Raw genomic sequence first — 26,701 nt, 5'->3', positions numbered from 1 at the left:
ATTCTCCAGGTATACCATCAGGCATTTTTCGGGGATTTTTCCTGCGATTCTCCAAATTTCTTTAAGGATTCCCCAGGGTTTTTTTCAGGAATTCCTTCGAGGATTTCTCAAGGGATTTTTTTTTTCAGAAATAGATATAATAATAGTAATAGAAATCTCCAGGAATTCCTCTGAAGATTCCTCTAGAAATTCATCCTTACTTTCAACATTTCCTCTAGAGATTCCTTAAGCAATTCCCACAGAATTACCTCTAAGAATTCCTTCAGGCATCCTTCCAGGATTTTTTACAGGAATTCCTCCGGGTATACTTTCAAAAATTCTTCCAGGGATTCCTCCGGGAATTTCGCTAGAAATTTCTCGAGGGATTCTACATGGCTTCCTCCAGGCATTCCTGTAGGAATTGCAACAGAGATTCATCCAGGTTTTTCTTCAGGGATCTATCCAGGAAGTCTTTCAGAGGTTTCTCCGGGAATTCCTCAATTGATTTCTTCAGAAATTCCTCTCAGGTTCTCTTCAAAAACTCATTCAGGAATTCCTTCAGAAATCCTTCAAACATCTTTTCCGGGATGTACCCAAAAACTTTTCCCGGGTTACCTGAAGTTTTTTTTATTATTTAAAGAACATGTGGAGGAATTCCTCCAGGGAATAGTATTGGAAGATAATTTGAAAGGGATGCATACAGGAACCAGGAAATTTTGGGTTAATTAAAAAAACGTAATTTTCAAAAGATTTCAGCTATAATTTCTTATGAATGTTTTGTAGACTTTAACAATATAAAAATCAGATAAAAAATTACACGAGTGAATAAAAATACGTTAAAATGCCTGGAGGAACTTCTGGACAAACTCCTGGCGGAGTCCCTGGTCCTGGAGGAATTCCTGGAGGAAATCCTTGAGGAAACCCTGGATGAATCCCAGTCGGAATTCCTAGGGGAATTCCTGGAGGCATTCTTGAAGGAATCACTTGGGGAATATCTGAAGGAATACCTGAACGAATTCCTGGAGGAATCTCTGGCGAAATTCTTGGATGAATTTCTGGAGGAACTACTGGAGTAAACCTTGGCGGAATTCCTTTAGGAAGCCCTGGAGGTATCCCTGGAGAAATTTCTGAAGATATCTCTAGAGTAGTTCCTGGAGGAACTCCTAGAGAAATTTCAGAATGAATTCCTGGGGGAATTTCTTGAATTCCTAGAGCAATTGCTGAAGGAATCCCTGGAGGAATTTTAGAAGGAATGCCAAGAGGAATTCATTGAGAAATTCCTGGATGAATACTTGGGAGGAACCCCAGGATGAATTCTTGGATGAATTCCTTGAGAAACCCCCGGAGGAATACCTGGAGTAGCCCCTGGAAGAATCCTGGGCGAAATCCGTGGGAGAATCTTTTGAGGAATTCCCGGAGAAATTCCTAGATGCATTTCTGGAGGATAAATCATTGAATCAATTCCTGGAGGAATCCCTAGAAGAAAAAAAATGCGGAGGAACTCCTGAAGAAATACTTCAAAAAATTTCTGAAGAAACCCCTGAAGGATTTCTGGAGAATTTCCTAAAGAAATTTGTTGTAGAGGTTTCTGAAAAAGCTCCTGAAGAAATCCTTGAATCAATTCCTGGTGAAATTCTTGGTTTAGTTCCTAGGTGAATTCTTGAAGGAATTTCTGGAAGATTTCCTGGAGAAATTCTTAGAGGAATCCCTACAGGAATCATCAGAAGAATTGGAAGAACTGTACTGAATTATTCGCAGAAAGAGTTCATGGAGGATCTCCTGGAGCAGTCCTTGAAGAAATTCCTTAAGAAACCCCCGAGAAATCCTGGAAACAATGTCAAGATGAATTCCTGAGGGAATCACTAAACAATTCCTGAAAATCACTAAACAATTCCTGGAAGAATTTCGCAAGAAGAGTACCTGGAGTAATCCTTGGAGGAATTTTAAAACTTATATCTGTTCACAGAAGGAATTCCCGAGTGAATCGGTTTCGGATTTTTTTAAGGAACACCTTGACGAAGTTCTGTACAAACCCCATGAGGAATCTCGAAAGCTATCACGTGAGGAATTCCTTTGGAAATCCCTCGACAGTTTTCACAACTAATTCCTAAAAGAATTTCTGTATGCAGCCGTGAGAAAAAATATGAAGGAATCCATGTCTGCACAAATCTCTTGTGGAATATCAGCAGAAATACCTAAAAGGATGTCTGCTGAAATTTCTTTGGGAATCCTTGTATAAATTCCTGAAAGAATCCTCGAAAAAAGCATTGGAATACTCACTGGAGGAAGCTCTAAAGATATCCCAGGAGAAAATTCCGGAAGAATGTCTGGTGAAATCTCAAGACGAATTCTTGAACAAAACACCGTATCTAACAAAATCCACGAACGGAGAAAATCGAAGGGGAAGTTCGTTATTCCGATAGCAACTCATACATTGAGCATTTCAGTAACGTGAAAAATCCGGGTATTTTTTCACAAATCATCCCCAAAGGTGAGTGATACAAGTAGTCCTCAACTAAAATCAGCGCCTCATGTGAAAATCTCTTTTTTGTTTACATATGTTACATACGGTGTTTGGTAAAGTTAGGCTTGAAATTGCCTTTTCTATGAGTTTTTATTGAGAACGTTATGAAACGGAAACGGATTTCTGCTCATATCACAAAGCAATGGAATTCATTCCGAATTCCACTATTTCGCTCAGAGTAACATTTCTCCCATTTTCTGTGCGTGCTCGTGAGCACTAAATATCTTTTCCAACGCTAAGACCTATTCAGTTGAATACATGTCGGGGTAAAATGCGGCGTATTCAGACAATGTATGTGTCTATCTTTCCATGCAATGAATTGTAAATATGCAATAATAAACCCTCACTTATGACTGAACGTATTTGTACTATCGTTTGTATACAATGTTTGTGACAATTTCAAATCTCCCGTAAATAGCTGGAACAAGAACGAAACTCTACTGAAAACCAACAGTAGCTACGTACGTGAGCAGATGAACCGAAATGTATGTAAACGATCTCTGGGGTGCTCGCACTTGATTTCGTAGAGGCACTCACCAGCCAAACCAGCAACTCCATAATAAGGAAATCCACGTGTTCGCGTGACAACAGCATGCACTGGGAAAGTTTATGCGAATAGAGCCGGGAGGATGCAAGAAAGCACCTAGATACCGTGTTCTTTTTTCTTGGAGCTGCTAGAAGCAGCTAAGCCCAGAGCCACCACAACGACGGTAGTGGCGCCCGTGGCGTTTTGTGCTTCTGACAGACTAGCGCATGGATGACATCTTAAGCAAGGTAACATAGTTCGTTACTTTGCACGTGCCCATCATAACGAAGGAATTCAATTTAGAAAGATAAAAGATGAAGCTTCTGCAATGCAGCTTTGAAGGTAAGTCGCCGTTGTCGGTTGACGTTCTGGAGTCATCTGTGACATTTGACATTTTAATAGGATAGCTACCCGTATATCTTAGTTGGAAAATGGGCAGCTTTTTAGCAATACCATACTTATCTTAGCTCGTTTTTTGGTGTGGTACATGATAGATTCGTAATGGAAATTTTCTTCAATCCCATGGACGTAGAATATCGTGATCATGTGTACGATATAAAAATGCAAAAAAATAACTAAATGTGAAAGAATGTTTTTAGTAAAAAAAAACTAGGAAATGGTCACAAAACACCAAACCAACGAGAAACAGACGTCACAGTTTACTTGAATCCCATCGATCACCTTTTACTTAAACGGTTGGTTGAAATATTCGGTAGTTCGGCCATTCACTGCGTTGACATCGTTTTTGCTTCTGCTTGACATTTGCTCACTACCGCTACCTAGTGATGGCTCGGTCAAACATAGTGTGATTAGCATTGGGCAGTTTAGATATCGTGACGATGTTTTATAATAAATGTTGTTCAAAGTGTTACTCCCTTGAAGCCACTTGAAATACTCTTTTAATATACCTCAGAAATCCAGCTGAAACTTCCCTGAAACCATGTCTGAAAGCTCCCTCAAACCTCAATGAAACCCTCTTTAATGCGCCCCCTGGAGCCCTACAGAATCTACCTTGAAACCCCCTTTACCCGTACTCCGGAGATATATCTTAGTGTGTCTATTAATCTCTCCCATTTCTTCCCACCTTAACTTCTCTATCTTTAAAATTTCACCCTGAATCCCCTTTTTGCTCTGTTTGTCCTCATGCCATTAAGCCCTCAAAAAGCTCCCTTTTCTTCCTTCTTCAGCCCCTGTGAAACCAATTAAATCTTATGATGTCTCCTTAATCTCTTTTGAAAATTTTGATGACCAATTAGTCTTGTGGAGGTTTTGACAACCGTCATAAAACCTTATGCATTTCATTTTGGTTTTATGATGGTTCTAAGAACCTCTTCTAGTCTATTTGGCTAAAAAATGTTTCTTGGGTACCCATAGACCTACCCAGCTCAGCTCATAAGGTTCCAGTGTTTCGTATGGCTGACAGAAAAACACTAACCCCCCCCCCCCCCCCCCCACGGTGCAATATTTCAAGGTCAGCCATTCCGAAAGAATTGCATATTTGAAGGTGACTACAGCAATACCCATCAATTCCCCCACACCTATGTATCTGCAACGACTCTCAATTGCACCCATAATTTCCACATCCCGTAAATTGTCGCAATCTAAGGATCAGTTCTCCTTGTAGAAAGCACAGCCTATAAACCGCAAATAACCGCATCCATGTAAGGGCGCCCAGCCAACAACGCCGCCGCCGCCGCCGTTAGTACGTGTGGCGAACCTTGACAACATAATGCATCCCATTTCAACTTGATTTATTATTCATAAACTATTTCCTTTGGAGGCAAGATTCTCCCTGCAGACGACGACAGTAGTGGGCGTTAAAACAGTCTGGCTGGTTCTGGTTTGGTTATGCTGCGCACGTGGAATTAGAATCGGTGCCATCAGTCACCGTGCCGTACCGGTGGTGGAAGTCGGCGGCGGTGCGTCACCCAGGTGGATGGGCATCCGATCCGGTGTAGCTTACCTACGTGATTTCAACTTTTTAGAAAGAGTATTCCCAGTTGAAACCTTGAAATAGCGCATCATGCGCTGGCATATTTACAGTCTTCTGATTGGCCTGGAATGTGCCTAATTTGGATGCACACAGACAGGATGCAAGATACAGAGCAAAGCGATTTCTACAAACTTTATTGAAATGAAGAGAGTTTTGAAATATAAACCACCTGTTTCGAGTTCCAGTTACGACTGAAATTAGAATTCCCGATAACAAAATGCCCGGATGGTTATCTTTTAACAGCAGTTATCGTAGGCAGTATGACCGAAACATTAAAGAAGGAGAATTTTGGTTGTTTTTACGAGAGTGGATTCACGAGTGGACTCTCCAACCTACCTACCGGCCTAAGGTCTAAGTGTTTTCCGCTGTACGTAGGAGTCGTCTCCAATCGACTCGGTCCATTGCCGTGCGTCTCCAGTTCCGCAGTTCCGCACTCTGCGTAGGGTCCGCAAATCGTCCTCCACTTGGTCGACCCACCTAGCTCGCTGTGCACCACGTCTTCTTGTACCGGTCGGATGGCTCTCGAGAACCATTTTAGTCGGGTTGCTATCCGACATCCTGATGAAGTGACCCGTCCACCGTAGCCTCCCGATTTTCGCGGTATGGACGATGGTTGGTTCTCCCAGCAGCTGATGAAGCTCGTGGTTCATTCGCCTTCTCCAAGTCCCGTCTTCCATCTGCACCCAGCCGTAGATGGTGCGCAACACCTTCCGTTCGAAAACTCCAAGGGCACGTGGGTCCTCTGAACATAGGGTCCATGTTTCGTGCCCATAGAGGACGACCGGTCTATTCAGCGTATTGTAGATAGTTTTTATTCGATTTTTATTAATTTTATTCGATCGTAGAGTTCTGTTTCCGCCATCATCTCAAATTAACAAGCTATAAGATCAATATCATCAGCGAAACCAAGCAGCTAAACGGACTTCGTGAAAATCGTCCCACTCGTGTTTATCCCCGCTCTCCACATTACACCCTCTAACACAATATTGAACAGCAAGCACGAAAGACCATCACCTTGTCGTAACCCACTGCGAGATTCGAAAGGACTTGAGATTGTCCCTGATATTCGAACTATCACAAATCACTCATCCATCGTCGCCTTGATTATTCGTATCAGTTTATCCGGGAATCCGTATTCGTGCATAATCTGCCATAGCGGTTCTCGATCGATTGTATCATACACCGATTTGAAATCGATGAACAAGTGATGTGTGGGCACGCTGTATTCACGGCATTTCTGCAACACCTGGCGGATGGCGAAAATCTGGTCCGTTGTAGCGCGTTCACCCATGAATCCAGCCAGATATTGCCAGTCTCTTGAAATCGGTAATAGACGGCGGTATAAAATTCGAGAGAGTACCTTGTAGGCAGCGCTCAGTAGTGTGATCGCGCGATAGTTCCCGTAATCCAACTTGTCGCCCTTTTTGTAGATGGGACACACGAAACCTTCCATCCACTCCTCCGGTAATACTTCCTCCTCTCAAATCTTGGTAATGACCCAGTGTAGTGCTCTCACCAGTGCTTCTCCACCGTGTTTTAGTAACTCGCTCGGTAGTTGATCTGCTCCAACGGCTTTGTTGTTTTTCAACCGGCTAACCTCCTCTTCAATCTCTTGGTGGTTAGGGAGAGGAAATCTTTCTTCCTGCGCACGTACTCCTAGATCTGTTACCACGCCACCTTCGGTGCTTGCAACGTCGCCATTGAGACGCTCATCGTAATGCTGCCGCCACCTCTCGACCACTTCACGCTCGCTCGTGAGAACATTCCCGTGAATATCTCGGCACACGTCAGCTTGTAGCACAAAGCCTCTGCGTGAGCGGTTCAGCTTCTCGTAGAACTTTCGTGAGTCCTTAGCGCGGTACAGCTCTTCCATCGCTTCGCAGACTCGTTCTTCCTGCTAGCACTTCTTTATCCGGAAGACTGAGTTCTGCCTGTTCCGCGCCTGTCTGTAACGTGCCTCATTCGTTCTCGTACGGTGTTGTAGCATTCTTGCCCATACTGCATTCTTCTCGTTTTTCAACTGTTCACATTCGCCGTCGTACCAGTCGTTTCTGTGATTCGGAGTCGCGAAGCCTAGTGCTGTATCCGAGGTACTACCTATGGCGGATCGGATGTCCCTCCAGCCATCTTCAAGTGTAGCTGCGCCAAGCTGCTGTTCCGTTAGTAGGGCCACTGCTAACTGCTACGCGTAGTCTTGAGCCACTTCTACGTTACGAAGTTGCTCGATGTTGAGCCGCGACGTTCGACTTCGATGCGTGGTGATAACTGTCGAAAATATTGAGCGCATGCATACAGCGACTAAGTAGTGATCCGAATCTATATTCGCTCTGCATTATGTGCGGACATTGGTTATATCCGAGAAGAATTTACCGTCGATTAGAACGTGGTCGATTTGGTTTTCTGTTTGATGGTCGGGTGATCTCCAGGTGGCTTTGCGGATATCTTTGCGGTGGAAGAAGGTGCTTCGGACTACCATACCCCGGGAGGCTGCAAAGTTTTCGCATCGCTGTCCGTTATCATTCGATATGGCGTGCAGGCTGTTTCACCCGATTACCGATCTGTACATTTCCTCTCTTCCTACCTGCGCGTTCATGTCACCGACAACGATTTTCAAGTCACGCGGCGAGCAACCATCGTATGTTTGCTCTTACTGCGCGTAGAACACGTCAGATAGATTACCCGTAAGAGCTGGTGTTCCACAAGGAAGCATACTATACAATATGTTTACTTCCGACTTGCCTGATTTGCCACAGGGATGTCGAAAATCGTTATTTGCAGATGACACAGGTATCTCAGCCAAGGGGCGAAGTTTGCGTGTCGTTTGTAGTAGATTGCAAAAAAGTTTAGATATTTTTTCTTCTTATTTGCAAAAATGGAAGATTTCTCCAATTGCTTCCAAAACTCAACTTATCATATTCCCACATAAGCCAAGAACTCTTTATTTGAAACCCTCAAGTAGACATGTTGTCACTAGGGCTCTTACTAGATAAAAACTTAACTTTTAAAATCCACATAGAACATATTCACATATATTAAGTGTTTCTACCCACTTATTAATAGAAAATCAAAACTTTGTAGCAAAAACAAATTTTTGATTTATAAACAAATTTTCAGACCGGCCATGTTGTACGCTGTCCCAATATGGTCGATCTGTTGCAATACCAGAAAGAGCAACTTCAGAGAATTCTAAATAAAATTTTGAAAATGATTCTGAAGTTGCCTCCCTGGTATAGCACTAATGAGATGCATCAAATTTCTAATATTGAAACATTGGAACAGATGTCAACTAAAATCATTGGAAACTTTCGTCAAAAATTGTTGCAATCTTCTATTGCTATGATTAGTTTTTTGCATAATTAGTTTAAGTTAGGTTAGAGTTAAGAAAAATTAAAAAAATGTATTTCTGGGATGCAGGTGAAAAATAAAGCCTGCAGAAAATCGTAACTGCTGCAGAAAATAAAATGTAATATGTTAATTAATATTGATAATAGCTTAAATTTATTTTTTGTAATTGCGTTGCGTTTTCCCCTACTTTTCACTCACGGGTACAATGATAAAACGGCCTACTTTTCTTCACTAAAACAAAAGTGCCGAAAAGTACTCTTCAGAGTGCTGAAAAGCAGCACTTTTCGATACCCTTGCCAGAACCCACTTTTCGATAACTAGCGCGGCTACTGTAGACACAGAACACCTAGTTTAAGTTGAAGAATGTAAAAATTGATTGAGATAAATACCAATACAAATTATTTAAAAAAAATGTTTTCCATGTGAATTTTAGTCTTCTGAGCAACTTTGCCGGTCAAGTGGTCCAGAACGCGAGATATACGACGTTCAGACTGAACTGGAAGCTCATAAGAATACTAGCGCCACGCAGTGAGTGATTCTCTAAATAAACTGTTTTCTATGCGAAAGCCCTTAGTCTTCTGAGCAACTTTGCTGGAGACAGTATCCTTCTAAATGGTTTAGAGCGCGAGATATTTCACAACTACTGGCAAAATGTAGCGCTTTCCCACATGTCCGACATGGTGTCCTGTGTAGCAGATTCCCGGTGGCCAATATTTTCGGAACCAATATTTCAACATATCAACACATTATTGATGAAGTTATCTATCAAATAGGACGTTGGTCATTAGAATGAATGACAAAATCATCATTCTATAAGAGTTTGAATTTCTGGGTCATAATGACCCGCCATTTTGGTTTCGCCTTAAGAAAAAATATTTTTTTTTTAATGATTCGTTTCTGCAAAACATTGAATGCCAGTAAGTTTCTTAATGATAAGTTAATTCACATTATTGCTTGAAATCGCGTTTTGGGTCATAATGTCCCTAATGCACGACGAAGGTTAAGGATGTCATTCACCAACTCACAACTAACAAAGCAACTGGCAAGGATAGTATCGCAGCTGAACTCATCAAGATGGACCTAGAAAGTTGGCCTAGGGTGTCCCAAAATAGAAAAAGTGTCAAAAAGTTAACTTGCTCACCCCTAGAATGATAGATTAGGGCCTTATAAACAATAGTTCCATACACGAAAACTCAATCAAAAAATATTTAGATATTGCACACCTCGATTTTCTGAAAAATGGACGATTTTGGTACTTTTTCCAAAAATATGCTCAAAACAGTTGAAAAATAAAAGAAATAAAAGTCACCAAACTCAGTAAATCATAGTTCTGGGTCCCGCAAACAAAGTTTGGAGGGAATTTAGGTCATTAAAGTTGATTTCATATGCTTGGCATAAGTTCAAAAATCAAAAAATCCTGATTTTTTTGGCAAATTTTTCAAAAATGCTCAATTTATAAGGGTTTTAAAGTTTTTCCTATGATTGGCAATTCCGTTATTTTGTAGCAAATTTTGTGTAGATCATTTCGGCTGAAGACGGTTTTGAGCTATCTTCTTCATGGGTTGAGATATTGGTATAATAGTGATAACACAATCAACAAAAAAATCGGGATTTCTTACGTTATTCGTTTTTGTTCACTAGTTTCCATGACTACCATATAAATAAAATAGCATCTGACAAGTGTTTGACATATTATGTTATGCAAGTACACAATTTTGAAGAATTTCAGAAATAATTGGGTTGCTTTGATTATTTTACAATGATTGTGCTTACCGATTCAATAAACAAGCCTTATCAAAACGTGACTCGCTGTGAAATTTGAATCACATAAGTGACCGCAAGTCAGACAATCAAATTCCGTGTGTAAATTTCTGGATATCTCTTGAGCGATGGGATGATCGTTCAAGAATGTTTAGCTTTCCTAAATAGATTTTGGTCGCTTGTTAAGCAAATAAAAATAATGGATTTTTCTAGTTATGCCGAAGTTTATGCTCATTCATTAAAAATAATTAAATGTAAAGAAAAGGATAAAAAAAGGAAAACAAAAACTGTAAGATCGAATCATAAGCCGGGGCGCGTAGCGTACCCACTTCATAAGTGGATGGTCATGGGTTCGATCCCAGCCCCGGCACTTGCAATTTTTCGTCAATTGCTCATCCCTTCGAGAGCAGCTGACTCCTTCTGAGCATATGCTCTAATGGACCCGGATACTTAGATATCGGCTATCGGCAACTCATATTAATGGACCCCAATCGAACTGGAGAAGGAACAAGAGCCACACATCATCATTCTACCCATGGTCAGGGTAGAAAAGTGACAGCAGCACAACGGCAACCAGTTTGATATAGTAAAATTAGAGTAGAATACATTCAGGTGCTGTCTCAAGTGTAAGTGCAGCCGCCAATTGGAATCGTTCATGTAGTACCCTAGTGGACACTGTAAATAAGGTTAAGGGGTTGAAGAATTAAAAAAAAAATCGAATCATGTGGTAGAATAAATTTGTTCCAACCAACCGACATAACATTCAAAACATGTCCATGTGAATGCAGGTATTTTTGTGAATGCCGAGATCTATTATATCGTTTGAGTTTGATAGCAAACCATTGGCGCACATATTTGCTGCTGGACTTGGATTTCAGGAAGCATCAAGATGATCCACTATTGATATAAAAAAATATATATAACTTAGTGCCTGACCTGATTTGTTACAACAAGTGATAGCCTATGAAATGTCAATATAATTTTTTTTATGCACAGCTTACTTGACAAAACACAATTTGTAACCATAGGCGCCAACTTAGGGGGGGCAAGCATGGTTTTGCCCCCCCAATAATTGACGATTTTTCGATTTTCCCATACAAAAAATCAGAAAAATCAGGCTTTGCCCCCCCAATAATTTGGCCAAGTTGGCGCGTCTGTTTGTAACCGAAACCACAAGTTTTGAATCGGCTCTCTTTTGATCAACAAATGATGTCTTAGATAAAATATATACTTTTCGTTTTCACAAAGCGGGTGTCAAAAGTTATTTAAGCTTATGTTGCTTCGTACGATGCTTAGATAACTCCCAAACCTGGTACATATTGTTACCGTCATGCAGTATGAGTTAGTAACGATCAAAGCAACCTAATCATTCCTTAAATTCCCCAAAAAGTTGCACTTCCACGTAATGTTATGTCAAACATTTATCATGTGTTGTCAAACATTTGCATGGTAGTCATGGAAACTAGTGAACAAAAACGAATAACGTAAGAAATCCCGATTTTTTCGTTGATTGTGTTATCACTATTATACCAATATCTCAACCCATGAAGAAGATAGCTCAAAACCGTCTTCAGCCGAAATGATCTACACAAAATTTGCTACAAAATAACGGAATTGCCAATCATAATAAAAATTTTAAAATAAATTGAGCATTTTTGAAAAATTTGCCAAAAAATTCAGGATTTTTTGATATTTGAACTTATGCCAAGCATATGAAATCAACTTTAATGACCTAAATTCCCTCCAAACTTTGTTTGCGGGACCCAGAACTATGATTTACTGAGTTTGGTGACTTTTATTTCTATTATTTTTCAACTCTTTTGAGCATATTTTTGGAAAAAGTACCAAAAATCGTTCATTTTTCAGAAAATCAATGCGTGCAACCTCTAAATATTTTTTGATTGAGTTTTCGTGTATGGAACTATTGTTTCTAAGGCCCTAATCTATCATTCTAGGGGTGAGCAAGTTAACTTTTTGACACTTTTTCTATATTAGGACACCCTATAATGGCCACCTGTCTGCACCGGTTGATAGTCAGGATCTAGGAAACCGAACAGCTACCGGAAAAGTGAAAGGAAGGGATAATTGGGGAAGGGAAAAGGGTAGACGCGATTATTTGGAACGTGAGAGCTGCAAATCAATCAGAGAAGAGAAGGCCATTTCCCGAGTCAGAAATTGATAAATATTTCATGCTGTTGGTCGCGACACCTAGCGGTTGAAGCCACACTTTTTACACGGAAAATTTCAACCGTGTTGACACGAGAAAGCAAAGTATTTCGGAGGCAGGTACACCAACTCAAAAACTGATTCGCAAAAAAAAATGTGTTTAACTAGAATGTATTTCGGGGACACAGTCAAAGTTGCTTATCTCTTAAAACCGTAAATAGGGTACGCGATACAATAGTGATGGGAATATGTATGAAACTGTTATGATAATCAAGAAAAAATGTTAAAACACCACTATTATGCTTTATAACAGCCTGCAATTGCAAAAAACATCTTTGGTACGTGCACCATATTATTGCTATAGTGGTCGAAACAACAATTGATATGCTCTCAATGAAACAAAATTTCGAAGAATAAGATAATTAATCATCGATATGACGTCATCTGTTCATTTATTTTGATTATACCTGAAATAATCAATACACTTTGAGCCATGCAGTTGTTTTGACGTTTATACACGATGGAAACGAAATGGGTAGAAACAAAATAATTCGAGTCGATTTTTCACGCCTAAAATTTATCACTTTTCGTGTGTTCGGTTTGTTCTGAGATGCCCTTCTCTTCTCTGAATCAATGCAAACAAAGTGCCATTCCAGATCGTCTTCAATCGTCTGTCACTTAAAACGAATGAGTTCGTGCGAAGTTACCAAGACGGCCGGTCGACAACGGCCAAGATCTTCATCGTACGGCAATTCCTCCAGAAATGCCATGAATATCAGGTCCCAACGCATAATCTGTTCAGCGATTTGAATTCGGCAAACAGCAGTATCGACCGCACAGAGCTATCTAATATCATGGACGAAACGGTATTCTTGAGAAGCTGACTAGACTGAGCAACGATGAACGGTGTGCAAAACTTCGTAAGAGTTTCGGGTGAACTATCCAGTACATTCAAATCTCGCCGGAGACTGCGACAAGGTGACGGACTATCATGCCTACACTCAGCGGAAAAAAACTAACAAAATACCTTATGAATTTTTGCTATAACTAAAACTAATGTATGCCATATGATTTTGCTTGCTAAGACAAATTTCACGAGATAGACTTATGAAAAGGACAAAAAAATCTTAAAATGATGCAGACTGGATTCGATCCATGACCGTCGGGATCACCGAGCCTGTGTTTTATTCACACGGCTACCAATGCTTGAGAATACCAGAGAATACTAAACATAAATAAGGTACACCGGGGCAAGATGAAGCGTGAAGTTTTGAAATTAGGGCTGGGGCGATATCGATAAATCCGATAATATCGATAATTATCGGTCCAAAATTATCGATACGATAATCGATAATTCTTCATTACACCAACGAACCTAACCTCAAAATGACTGACAATTCTCAGGTCATTTTGACAGATGTAACATAAGCATGAAAAGGACGGCAACAAGATCGATAAAGTAGAATATATGATCCGTCTTTTTCATACATGGTCGGCGTTCAGTCAGAGTGGACCACGCAATTTTTTGGGCAGGTAAAGCGAAGGAATTCAATAACTCGAACTTTTTGATGTTATTTTGATGCAGATGCTTCATTTCATAAAAGAACAATAGTTTTTCAAAAAATAATGCGCTTGATTTGATATTCTAAGCCTTTTCAGGACATTTTCACAAAATCATTGAAAAACAGATGGTCCAGTCTGACTTAACACCGACCACATGTGTGTGGTCTGTCAAAATGACCTGAGAATTATCAAACATTATCATGGCTAGCTTTGTTGGTGTAATGAAGAATTGAAAAAATCCGATATCGTCGATAAATTGACACGATATCGGCTTATTTATGATCATGTCGAAACTCGGGTCAAAACTAATGGAAATTTTCATGTAGGCATGTACAAAACTTCACTGCGCTTTGGTTTTGTGTGCAACACGGGGAAACGAAATTACTCAAAATCGACATAAAAAGAACTCAAAATTAGGAACTCTTATATCACTGATGTTTTGGATACTATTTCGTTCTCGACTTTCAATACTTTCCACTCAAAAGAGGAGTACGTTTAAACTACTCGCTTTTGGGTTAATTTGAAGTTATGAAAATCACACTCTAATTTGTTTTGCTTTTCTATTTTTGAAAAGTATCCAAAAGCGAGTGTTGATCCAGTACTCAGCTTTGGCTGAAAATTTCTTGCATACGCCATATTAGTTCGAATCTCGGTTCAATACGTGCTTTTCGGGTAAGTTTATCTCTTTGTAAATTGAATTATCAACTATTTCCACTAACAATACCAACAACAGTTTTCAGAAGATCCGACAGAACCGATGGCATCGATGGAAGAATTTGTGCTCATGGATTACCGTCGCGGCAAAATATTGAAACGACCTGTTGTGGTGGTTATTTTATCAATCGGTAAGCAATAGCTTATATTCTTCTGCAATGTGATTTTGACTGCCATATTTCCCATCAGAACATCATTCCCGATTTCGGTAACATCGCGGCCACAATAGCGGAAGACGATTTGGAGCAGCAGGAGGAGCACCGAGAGGAGCACCGTGCATGATTGGAACAACAATAATCAAGAACATAATATATTTGTGTCAAGTGAATTGTATGATACTGCTTTTAGATAAATAAATAAATTGTGTAATACGTGTTTAACATCGTAAAATGATCGAAAATCCGAAGAAAAACTATTATGTTCTAGTGAAATAACTCAAATTTGGGTTATTTAGAAATAACTCAAATATGACTGGTTTTACTTAGCTGTCAAGCTGAGTGAAAAATACTAAATTTTGAGTAGTTTCGTTTCACCGTGAACATTATTTTTCCGTGTCACTACTGCCTCTGGTTTGGCAACCTTGTAACGTCAACAAACAAACAAAGCTTGTGAGAGACCTGCACTGAGGCAAAAATACTTAGGAATTTAATAAGTCGCAACTTATGAAAGGACTATTTTTCTGTTTCATTACTCGCTTATTGATTTCATAGTTGTCGCGAACGCGTTCCATATCTACAACTTATGATTGACATAAGCGACGTGGTTGTGAAAAGGCCATAATTGAAATCTATGAAAATCTTCATAACGAGGGTATGGATCCCAGCTAGCTTCGTATAAGACAAACAAGAATTACTCACAGATCTGTTTTTGGAGCTATCGGACACTCAGAATCAAATTGATTTTCTTTAAGTGCCCATAAATTCTCTCAAATAAACAACAATGGGATTATACGTAAGTAAAATGATCGATTCCTCTAAATTGATCCCAGCGTTTTTCGCAAAAGGGACAAGAAGCAAGTTTGACTGCATTGTGTGGTAATAACAAACCGCATGCAAACTTGCATTCTTAAATGAAAGTACAGAAATACGCTCCTTTTCACTATGTTCCATGCGATCGATGAAGAGAAATCGATTATTTTACTTATGCAGTAATTCAAGATACATGACATGAGTAGGATCAGAATTATTTCATCAAAAAATCCACAACATATGAATACGAATATCATTTTGCTTGCGACATGACAATCATAATTACCAATATTGATTTCTATAAGTTTCAGTAGTTGATTTCAATAAGAGCAAACATAGGATAGTTATAGTTTTGATCCAATAATATTCCTAAGCAAAACTTATGATTTTGGTAAGTGACCGGACATAAAATTGTTCCTCTCTCAATCATAAGTGAAATTTATGGCTTTCAACAAGAATCGTAGTGTCACCAAATCTTAAGGGGACCTTATGCTCTTCTTAAGTTTTTTTGCCTCAGTGTGAACGTTACGAGTGTTTTATCTTCCTCCAATCAGAGCAGCTGGTATGACCTGGTGTGACAAGAACTGCAACTTCTCAGTCTGTTGTGCTTTTGTGCGAAGTGGCAGAAAACAGTTCCGCGACCATTTAAACTGTATTCGAATCTCGGTTACCTGCTTTATTTTATATTTTCGGTAATATCGTGAAATTTATCGCTGGCTATGTCGGAAGTGTGGAATTATTTTGAGAAAACGTCGACCGTGAGTGCAAAGTGCAAGATTTGTGGTGTAGATGTTCCGCGTGGCAAAACCTGAGACGAGACTCGCGAAGACGGTCTTCTTTTTCTCCAGTATGTTATTTTTTTCTTCTTCCTATCTGTGTTGACATTATGTTTTGGGCTGGTGGTTCAAACACGTACATGACCGCATCACCTCACATGTAGTGTGACTGAATCCCATTCACGCACAAAATCAAGTTGAGGTGAAATTTTGCATCGCCAACAATCGCCAAGCAAATTAATCATTGGAATATTTTGTGATCAATTTATTTTTGACACTACAGGAGAAGAAAATGCTGCTCGGAGTGAATTTTGGCTTCAGAATTTATCTCGGATAGCAATACTTTCCTCATTTTAGGTAACGTAATCAAACGGGTTACAACTGACAGCTCAGTTGAGCTACACTTGACGTTGCTTTTTTTCCTCTTCGCGAGTCTCGTCTCAGGGCAAAACCTTCAACCTGAAGGTATGTACATCTTCAGAAACGCCCACAGAAGGAGAAGCAGCAGTCGCAATGCATTCCCGGGTGTCAGGAGCGGAATGCAAGTTCAACAAATGCCGGTACCAGCAATGCATCAACGAATAAACCAACTTCGATCGAACAAATGTTCAAGGAGTCTCAACTTTGGGTGAGTAGGTAGGGTAAATGTACCAATAGTGGTGCTATTAGTAGCTCCTTGTAGAAAAATAATTGAATAAAATTGATAATACCACAAAATAAAAAGTCTGAAAACGTTAATCGGTAGTTTTTCACTTAAATTTGCTAGGAAAAATGTAAAAACCATTGTTTATTTCAGTTTTTGCTAATAAATCACTTGCACCAACTATAGGTACACGGTTCCTATTATGGAGGTAAAATTTAACATTGGTTCCTATAGTGGCGCATCCCATTGAATTCTTATGGGACCCGCCACTATAGGAACACTACCACCACTATAGGTGCAAAGGAGCAAAAAATTAAGGAAAATAATTGTTTAAAATAGGTTTTTCCGCAAATCCTGAACACAAAACTGAATTAATGTTATTAATTAGTTATGATGCATCTATTAAAAATGTCATTTGCAAGCTTTTTGTTCGAGATAGTGCTAAATTGGCACTACCACCACTATTGGTACTACCTCCACTAAGGGAGCTTTTACCCTACTTAATTTTACTAAGTGTAAACACTCTAAATGTTTCTCAACGTTTTCATATGTGAGATTATATATTGGCTATTCACATACAGTTGTGTTACAAGGAACGTTTGGTAAATTTAAATCAATTTTCGTTTTTAAGGCGATGAACTGAAAGCACGTGAAATCAATGAAGCTATTGCGTTCATGATCGTAAAAGACTACCAAACTTATTCAATAGTCGAGATGAAGGATTCGTTAATTTATTGTAGGTTCTGGCGCCCAAATACAAAGTGCCAAATCGGAAGCTTCTTACAAAAATTGTCGATGACAAATACTCAACAGTGCTAGGGCCCGTGGCGCAGTGGCTACACGTTCGCTTCATAAGCGGATGGTCATGGGTTCGATCCCAGCCCCGGCACTTGCAATTTTTCGTCAGCTGCTCTTCCCCCCGAGAGTGGATGACACCTGACCCTCTTCTGAGCATATGCTCTAACGGACCCGGAAATTTAGATATCGGCTAAACGGCAACTCATAATGGACGACCCTCAATCGGACTGGAGGAGGAACAACAGCCACACATCAACATCATCGTGCTCTTCATTCTACCAAAGACAGGGTAGAAAAAGTGAAAGCAGCACAAAGGCAAACCAGTTCGAATAAGAATATAATATAAAACATTTAGGCGCTGTACAAAGTGTAAGTGCAGCTGCCAATAGGAATCGCTCACGTAGTGCCCTAGTGGACAAAGAGCTGTAAATTAGGTTAAGTGGTTCAAGAAAAAAAAAATACTCAACAGTGGTCGAATGCGTTAAAGGGAAAATTAAACAAAAAGATTTAACGATGACTGCTGATATCTGGACAGATTCCCACACCACAAGAGGCTACCTAGGGGTGACGTGTCAGATTTTGGATCCTGCAATTGGCACGAACCTGCAGGAAATTGATTTGGGGGTTTATATTCTGAACGAGCGCCATAGCAGTGCGTATATATCTTCTTGCTTCGAAGAGATTCTCAAGCATTGGGAAATTTCTGAAGAGCAAATCAGTTAAATTTTCACAGATCACGCAGCAAACATGATCAAGTCTGTCGCTGATACATTCTCCGATGACAAACACATTGGTTGTGTAGCTCATGCAATCAATCTCGTCGCTAAGAAGTCAATTGAAACTACAAAATCTCTGCCAGAACTTATTAACAAAATTAAAAGAATTGTATGGCACAAGAAAATCTCCTTTGAGGATGACTTAATTCGTACCTACCAGATGGAATTCCGAGTTTGACATTATTGAGCGTTTCCTTGAACTGTACCAGTATATACAGATCATTATGACAAACCATAATTGACATGGTTTTACCTGAAGGTTCGTAGCATCAACTATCATTAATCCTTGTAGCTGATTTCAATGTTTCATTTTACAGATACCGGATCCGACAACGAAGAATTTTATGGCGAAGAACAACCACCGAGGAAGATCCCAGCTGAAAGTGGAGTATGGAGTTACCACGAAGGCATGGTGCAGCGTTACAACGACAGAAGGATCACGACAAAATCATCAGGCACGGTTCGAAAGGAAATTGAGATGTTCTTGAAATGTGCCATGGAACCAATGACAAGTGATGCTTTCCAGTATTGGGAGGCCAAGAAACACATGTTTCCATTTATATATAAAGCAGCCATGAAGCTTTTGCCGCGCTTAGCCACTTCTGTTCCATCCGAATGTTTGTTTTCAAAGACAGGACGAATTTTAAATGAATCTCGTAGCAGCATTGATCCTGATAGGGTCAATCGACTTATTTTTTTGCATAACATCGATTGGCCGATCTTCATCAATGTGAAATAAACGATAAAAAGTAAGGAAGAATACCAAATATGTGTTTCTATTAAATATCGGATATTGGATCCGATATCGATAATCAAAATCCGACATCGAATTGATATCGATATTGTGCCAAGACGATATCGATAATATCGATAAACACTACCTCGTCACAGCCCTGTTTGAAATAGATTTCAACGTAATTTTAAAATTTTACTTTCGGCAGAAGATTGCTTGAATCAAAAACCATGTGTTATGGTTTTCAAGCAGTTTCCCATCATTGGATAACATCATATTATCCCGCTGTTTCATCTTGCCCCACCCGTTTCAACTTGCTCCGGTGTAACTTAATAGCCAAACTGTGAGACGATTCTACGTCGTAGAGCGACCTTATGAAATTCATTCGGTGGTGGGAGAAATTCGTCCACCTCGGATTCTTACTGACGGCTGGCTGACAACAATTCCAGCCGTGATATACGAAGGCGCATCATCAGTGGAAGCCATGCCTACTATGGACTCCAGAAGAAGCTGCGGTCCAAAAAGATCCACCCACGCACCAAGTGCAGACACGAGACATGGACCATGCTCGAGGAGGACCTGCAAGCACAAGCACTCGTAGTTTACGAGCGACACGTGCTAAGGACGATCATCGGTGGTGTGCAGGATAGGGTGTGTTTCAAGAATGCTGGACAACAACCCTGCACAGTTGGTGTTCGCGGTTGGCACAAGGAGGCATGGAGTGTAGAGAGCACAATGGGTGGACCAGGTGGAGCGTGATCCAGCAAGCATTGTTCTCAAGCAAGGATGGAGAGCGGCAGCCACGAACCGAGTATTGTTGCGTACTATTTATCTTAAATGTGATGCTGAAAAAATATTTGTTTGTCCTCCATTCTGGTGTTATGCAATTTCATTTATTATTAGCTGTTTTGATCTCTATTCCACTTTCTAGTGGATGGATATATTTTTCCTAATTGCAATTGGTTTCCCATCGTGATAGACTTACGTACTCTGGGCGCGGAGTGAAATGTAAGCCCATATATGTGAGATTCTGCTCGCGAAGCATTAGGCAATCTACCCATCTACTGTAGACTGAGTAGAACTTCGCGTGAGCGATCATTACGGAGCATCATGTGACTAAAATAACTGAATCCAAGGCAGTGCAGTGCTTGAGACACGTAATTTCGCTTGTTACAGGCTTGCAAATGGGATAATGAAGACATGGAGTAGTTTCCTTCACAGACACTCAGAGATTCCTTTTATGAACCTTGTAAACTGGCTTTATGGCTCCGGAAGAAACTGCTCTTTTACTGTTGAGTATGGCACTAATACACGGTGCAGACACCACTCAGCAGCTAACAGTTTTACTGATTTAGCAAAACTTTTACCACGGAAACATATAGTCCGCTTACCTATGTGGACCAGGCAGGCTTCCGCTCTGTGCACCGCACCGGTGTGCTTCGATAACCGACTATCAATGTTGTTGAGTAGACATACACAGTCTAGCTTCAAGCTCTGACAACGAAAACCAAGAGGAAATGTTTCCGTTATTTTTGCTTCATCATCCGGGACCGTAACCGTAAACCACCGCCAGGAGACTACGACTTCGCTCGAACGACTCTGCGCGGGAAAGTACATCTTCACTAACTCCTGCGAAAAGTGGATGCAAGGCCCCGAACGCCCGTGGAAGGTCAATTTGATATAAGAAACTAATAATATTATTGGATCTATTTGTAACTGATCCAAATTGAATATAGATGGCTTACTCGACTATTAGTTTACGCTAGAATAATCTAAATAAAGCCAGCATTTGTATGTGAACGAAAGCTTTTCTAATAAAACTGGGAAAGTGTTCGTGGAACTCAAACGAAAAAAGATAAAAAATTACCACTTTTTGTACCCCTTGAAAGCTAGGTTGAGTACTTAGCATGAATACCAATGTCGGCCTCCATCATCCATCTCCGTATGTCATCCTAAATCAAGTTCGCATTTCTTCACCCTGCTCCGCTCGGGATAGACGACATAGTAAAGATTCTATCCGAAGCACCGGAAAGAAATCAACATAAACAACAACATCATTTCCACCTTAACGACACCGGCAACTACCACTACTCATCGTCCTCTCCGGGCTTAGGTATGTTATGCCTTCGCAGCGCCGCGGTGGAAAACGTGATTTGGCACCTTGCTAGCAAATCACGCAGCATCCGGCCTTTCACCGGCGGCACAGCCATCATCATCACATCACATCACATCATCACCAGCAGTCAACCCCCAACAGCAGTCAACAGCCTCCCTTTAAAAGTGAGGACGTCATTTGCATTCACGCTCTGGAATAAAATTAAGCCAGTGCTGGTGAAATCGCACGTTCGCATCCCTTCCCGCACTGAGAAGGCGTTCAGCTAAATCGTTCATCTGGGTTTGTCGGAAGTTCCAAATGTAAGTCTCCCCAACGCGTTGTAGCAGCGCGTCTCTTGCAAGTTGAACAATGCCGGCGCGCGGTGCGGCCTAGCAAGCTAGCAAGCAAGCATGTCTGCGCACAAATCATCAGCTCTGAGTGATAAACGTGAAGTGTGCCGGAATAAATTTGCACACTTCTTTGGTTCATTCCTGTGCCGGCTGGCTCGTGGAAGAGGAGGGATGCCAGATTTGGGAAAATCTGTTATCTTTTTTAAATTTTGGATATGACGAATCATGGCTGCATCATGTCATTTAGTCGTCAACCAGGAAGGATCAAGTGTCTAACACAACCCTGCTCCTTTCAAATTCCTACTTCATGCTTTCACTTGAGAGGTTTTAAAGAGGTTTCCGAGCATAGTTTTACAATGATTTAAGCAAGGATTTCCGCAAGAATCTATGAATGGAATGGAATACGAATTGACAAAAGGTCGAATGGACAAGTCGAATATGGCAAAAGGTTAAATAGACTAAAGACAATTAGGAAGACATGAAAAAGTGATCAGAATTTGACAGAAAAACGACAATTAAATTCGAAAAAAAAACTAGAACCAGTGATACCAACATTATTAAATAACTTCAAAAGATCATTATTGAAAGATAGGAAAGTGTCTACTAAAACTAATACAATAGCTCATACGCAGCAATTTATTACCGCATTATGGTTCGAAAGCGATGCCTACATATTATAGAAAGTAATGTTGTTCATCAAAACTAAATGTGGAAAACAATATTCCTTGAAAGAACAGCCTATGGGTAGAAGTAGGATAAATCATAGATTGAAATAATGTCATTTGAAACTCCAATCATCCAGCGATTTAATGGAGCCAAACAGTCTACGAATTAGAGAAGGACAAATCTGTGGGTTTTATATGAGCAAAGAAACCAACATTATTTACTTTTTATTCTTCAAACACTTATCCTAATTTACAGATCTCTTGTCCACTAGGGCACTGCATGAGCGATTCCAATTGGAAGCTGTACTTACAATTTGTACAGCGCCTAAATGTATTCTATTCTAATTCTACTACGGGTTCTACTGGTTGCTGTTGCGCTGCTTTCACTTTCTACCCTATCATGGTAGAATGATGAGCACGAGGAAGCTGATGTGTGGCTGTTGGTTGTTCCTGTTTCCAGTCCGATTGGGGTTCCATTATGAGTTGCCGTTCGCCGATGTCCAAGTATCCGGGTCTATTTGAGCCATTGGCTCAGAAAAGGGTCAGTGTCAGCTGCTCTCAGGGGGAAAGAACAACTGACGAAAGTGCCGGGGCTGGGATCGAACCCATGACCATCTGCTTATTAAGCAAACGTGTAGCCACTAAGCCACGGGCCCCGGCGCGACATTATTTACTTGTACAGTATAATTCGTAGGAACTACCTATCACTCCAAGAGAGGATCATCACTAAGCACACATGTCAACGAATATTTCTGCAGTGTAGTTAGAAAGAACAGCTATTGAATATAAGATGGCAAAATGTCTTATTGAATAATAATAATTATTTCAGTATAACGAAAGTTTAAAGATCAGCCTGATAGTTTAAGAAGGAATAATTACTGATTGAAAATCCAACTAAATTGTCATTACATACTGCATTAACACAACTCGAAAGAATAGCCTAGAAACGAAAGAAGGAAAAATTTCCTATAGAATTGTTAGTGGCTGAAATGCATATGATTTCTATAACAGCACTATAATGTTTCTCTCAATGAGCGACAACAGAAACTTATCAAATAGGTTTGCCTTATAAGTGAGGCACACCAGCTGGTAACTTGGTCTACTAAAACTATTGATCATTTGACCTTTTGTCCATTCGACATTCTGCCCCATTCGATCTTTTGTCCCACTCGACCTTTTGTCCATTCGACCTTTTGCCCATTCGACCTTTTGTCCCATTCGACCTTTTGTCCATTCGACCTTTTTTCCTTTCGACCTTTTGTCCCATTCGACCTTTTGTCCATTCGACCTTTTTTCCTTCGACCATTTGTCCCTCCACCTTATGTCCTAAAGCCTTTCCGCAAGTCTATCGATAACAATGACCGTTAGTTTCAAATTGCGTACTTAGCTGGAAGAGCAGCCTAAGCACTGCTGTTATTATGACTACAGGTAGATTGATGAAGTGCGTTCTGAGCGTCTGATCACCAACGAATGCAGCCCTAATAATGCCAGTTCTGGTAGTCGTGCCCTCTTTCGTGAACTGCCAAATCGTGTTGCACCAACATGTCACTTTGGTTGCACCAACATCATCCCCCTTTGAAATCGCACTGTGTTTGTGCAACAACACTACACACGGTACGATTGGTTCGTCAAACATTGGCTCCGCCCACCGTTGGTTTGAGTAAAATCAAACTGGTTTGATTTTTGCCGACCAAACCGTCAACCGTCAAATCGGTTTGACGAACTGCCAAATCGGTTCGTCAAGCAGCATCACACACGGTTAAACACAGCACCAACTCAACCACCAATCTGGGGGCGGAGTCAATGTTGGTCAAACCGTTTGAGTAGTGTGTAGGGTGCTTAATGGCAAGTGGCCAAGTATGAAATTACGTATCGCTACCAGTGAAGAGAATTGTCCGACAAAAGAGGCACAAAACAAGCAACAAAGAAGGTGCGACGATTACTCTGTATCCCTACTGGTGACAGATAATTGGTGATTTGATGTTGCATGAAGAAGAAGAAGAAGAAAGATGGTGTTTTGAATTAAATTAAGTATTGAAGAATTGAATTGAAATTAAGTACCTTATCAAGAAAAATGGTAAATTTAAATTTATACGTTCAATATGTAGTCCGTCCAAAGTCTAACACCGTACATCAAACCGTTTTTTAATTAGATTTTGTTTTAGATTTTATAGAGGCATTTTAAAATCTTCCCCTGTGTTATAGGGATAGGATTTTTTCAAAACACCATCATTCTTCTTCTTCTTCTTCTTCATGCAACAACAAATCACCAATGACATGATCTCGATTTTTTTTTGATGCAGACAAAACGAAAGCTGAATTTGTTGCGTACTTTTCAACTCGTGAATAATCAATTATTACTAACCCAAAGTTGAAACTGTTGGATGATAGAGCTTCACCAGAGTTGCAGTGTTTACCGACTCAAAGTTATCGTTCGAAAATTGCAATGCAAGGCTTAAAAATCTTTTAACTCGTGGTGTACGATGATAATTCCATTATTTTCAATTGGGACAAACTTATGTCGCATGGGTTGTTTTGTCGCAACAAATACAGGTTGCGATATTGTCATTATTGTTGCAATTTTGATTCACTTATCGCTATACTTCAAGTGACTTTTAGGTGGGAGTCTAGCATGGAGGATTCTTTCCTAGGCGAACCAAAGTGTCAGTGTGTCCTAAGCAAAGTCAGTGTGGACTCATCACCTTTGGCACCCGGAGGTGACTGAGCTTCGGGGCATACGTATTGCTCAAGTTGAGTTAGCCTAGAAGTGGCGGGGGCCCAGCAGTGGGCTCTGCTGTTCAAAAATTCCACACATCCGGAAGCAACTTTGCACAAGCGATTTGGCACCGCTTTCAAAGTGTCACAGCACAGCTAGGAGTGTCTCGGGCACATCAGAAACGACGCAAGTTCCTGATTACGGCATACTAGTCTTGCCTTGTAATTGGTAACTGAAACGGTGCACGCTTAGGTAACTACGCACAAATCAGTTGGTAGCGACGGCATTCTATCCTCTTAGTAAGGTCGGGTGACACTGACTTGAAACGGCGGGTGGGCTAATATCGGCGCTATCTTGCATCCCATCTGCATCTTGCATCCCATCTGATCTGTGCCCCCTGATCTGAGCTCGGCCTCCATAGGGCCTGCGCCAATCCTCGGGTGGTCTCCCTGCTTTCATGGATAACCACCAGGATCTTTGGCGACTACTTCATTTGCAGTGAGCTATTCCTCACTCCAAGGGGGACCAACAGACATGACGACTACTAAATCCATGAACAACAACAATGCAATGTAATCGAGAGTGGAGAGGCAGAGGGGAGTTGAACCCGTTCGCGCGAGGAGGACTGGCGAGATCACCACTACGAGGAGCTGGTGTACCAACCAGCGAGCAGGCGACAGGAGGTTTAACGGGAGACGCGCAGATGACTGAACCGCATCAGGAATGGTCTACCAAAGATGTTGGTGTGAATATTACGCAACTCACTATAACAATCCGTTGCCGACATTCTTAGCAAACTGCAGTAGAATCACTTGGCATGATACGGGACCTCGCAATACAGTCGACTGGCTCCGCCAAAGCTCCACTCCTCAATGAGGGAGCAACACACTCATTGTCTCGTCATGATCTGAGACGAGACTCGCGAAGACGGTCTTCTTTTTCTCCACTTTGTTATTTTTTCTTCTTCCTATCTGTGTTGACATTATGTTTTGGGCTGGTGGTTCAAACACGTACGTGACCGCATCACCTCACATGCAGTGTGACTGAATCCCATTCACGCACAAAATGATGTTGAGGTGAAATTTTGCATCGCCAACAATCGCCAAGCAAAGTAATCATTAGAATATTTTGTTTTCAATTTATTTTTGACAGTACAGGAGAAGAAAATGCTGCTCGGAGTGAATTTTGGCTTCAGAATTTATCTCGGATAGCAATACTTTACTCGTTTTAGGTAACGTAATCGAACGGGCTACAACTGACAGCTCAGTTGGGCTGCACTTGACGTTGCTTTTTTTCCTCTTCGCGAGTCTCGTCTCAGGTCATGATGATTGCTGTCACCGATGCTTACTAGGGGAAGGACACGCAAGGGGAATATCACTAATCATTATTCACACCCCACAGTTGGTAGTTGTCGAACAGCTGGACGAGCTGATCGGCTACACGAGCGAGCGGACTAGCATCAGCAAGGACCTGAAGCAGGGCCTGCTGAAGTTCCGCAAATCGTTTGTTCTGGCCAAGAAGTAGTGATTTTCTAGTCGAAGAGCGGAGTGCGGCTGATGCGAGCAACCCGGTCTACCCAAACGGCAAAGTGACGATGCAGCACGAAACCA

Source organism: Aedes albopictus, chromosome 3, assembly GCF_035046485.1.
Source record: "Aedes albopictus strain Foshan chromosome 3, AalbF5, whole genome shotgun sequence".
Lineage (NCBI taxonomy): Eukaryota > Metazoa > Arthropoda > Insecta > Diptera > Culicidae > Aedes > Aedes albopictus.
This window is presented reverse-complemented; position numbering follows the sequence as displayed.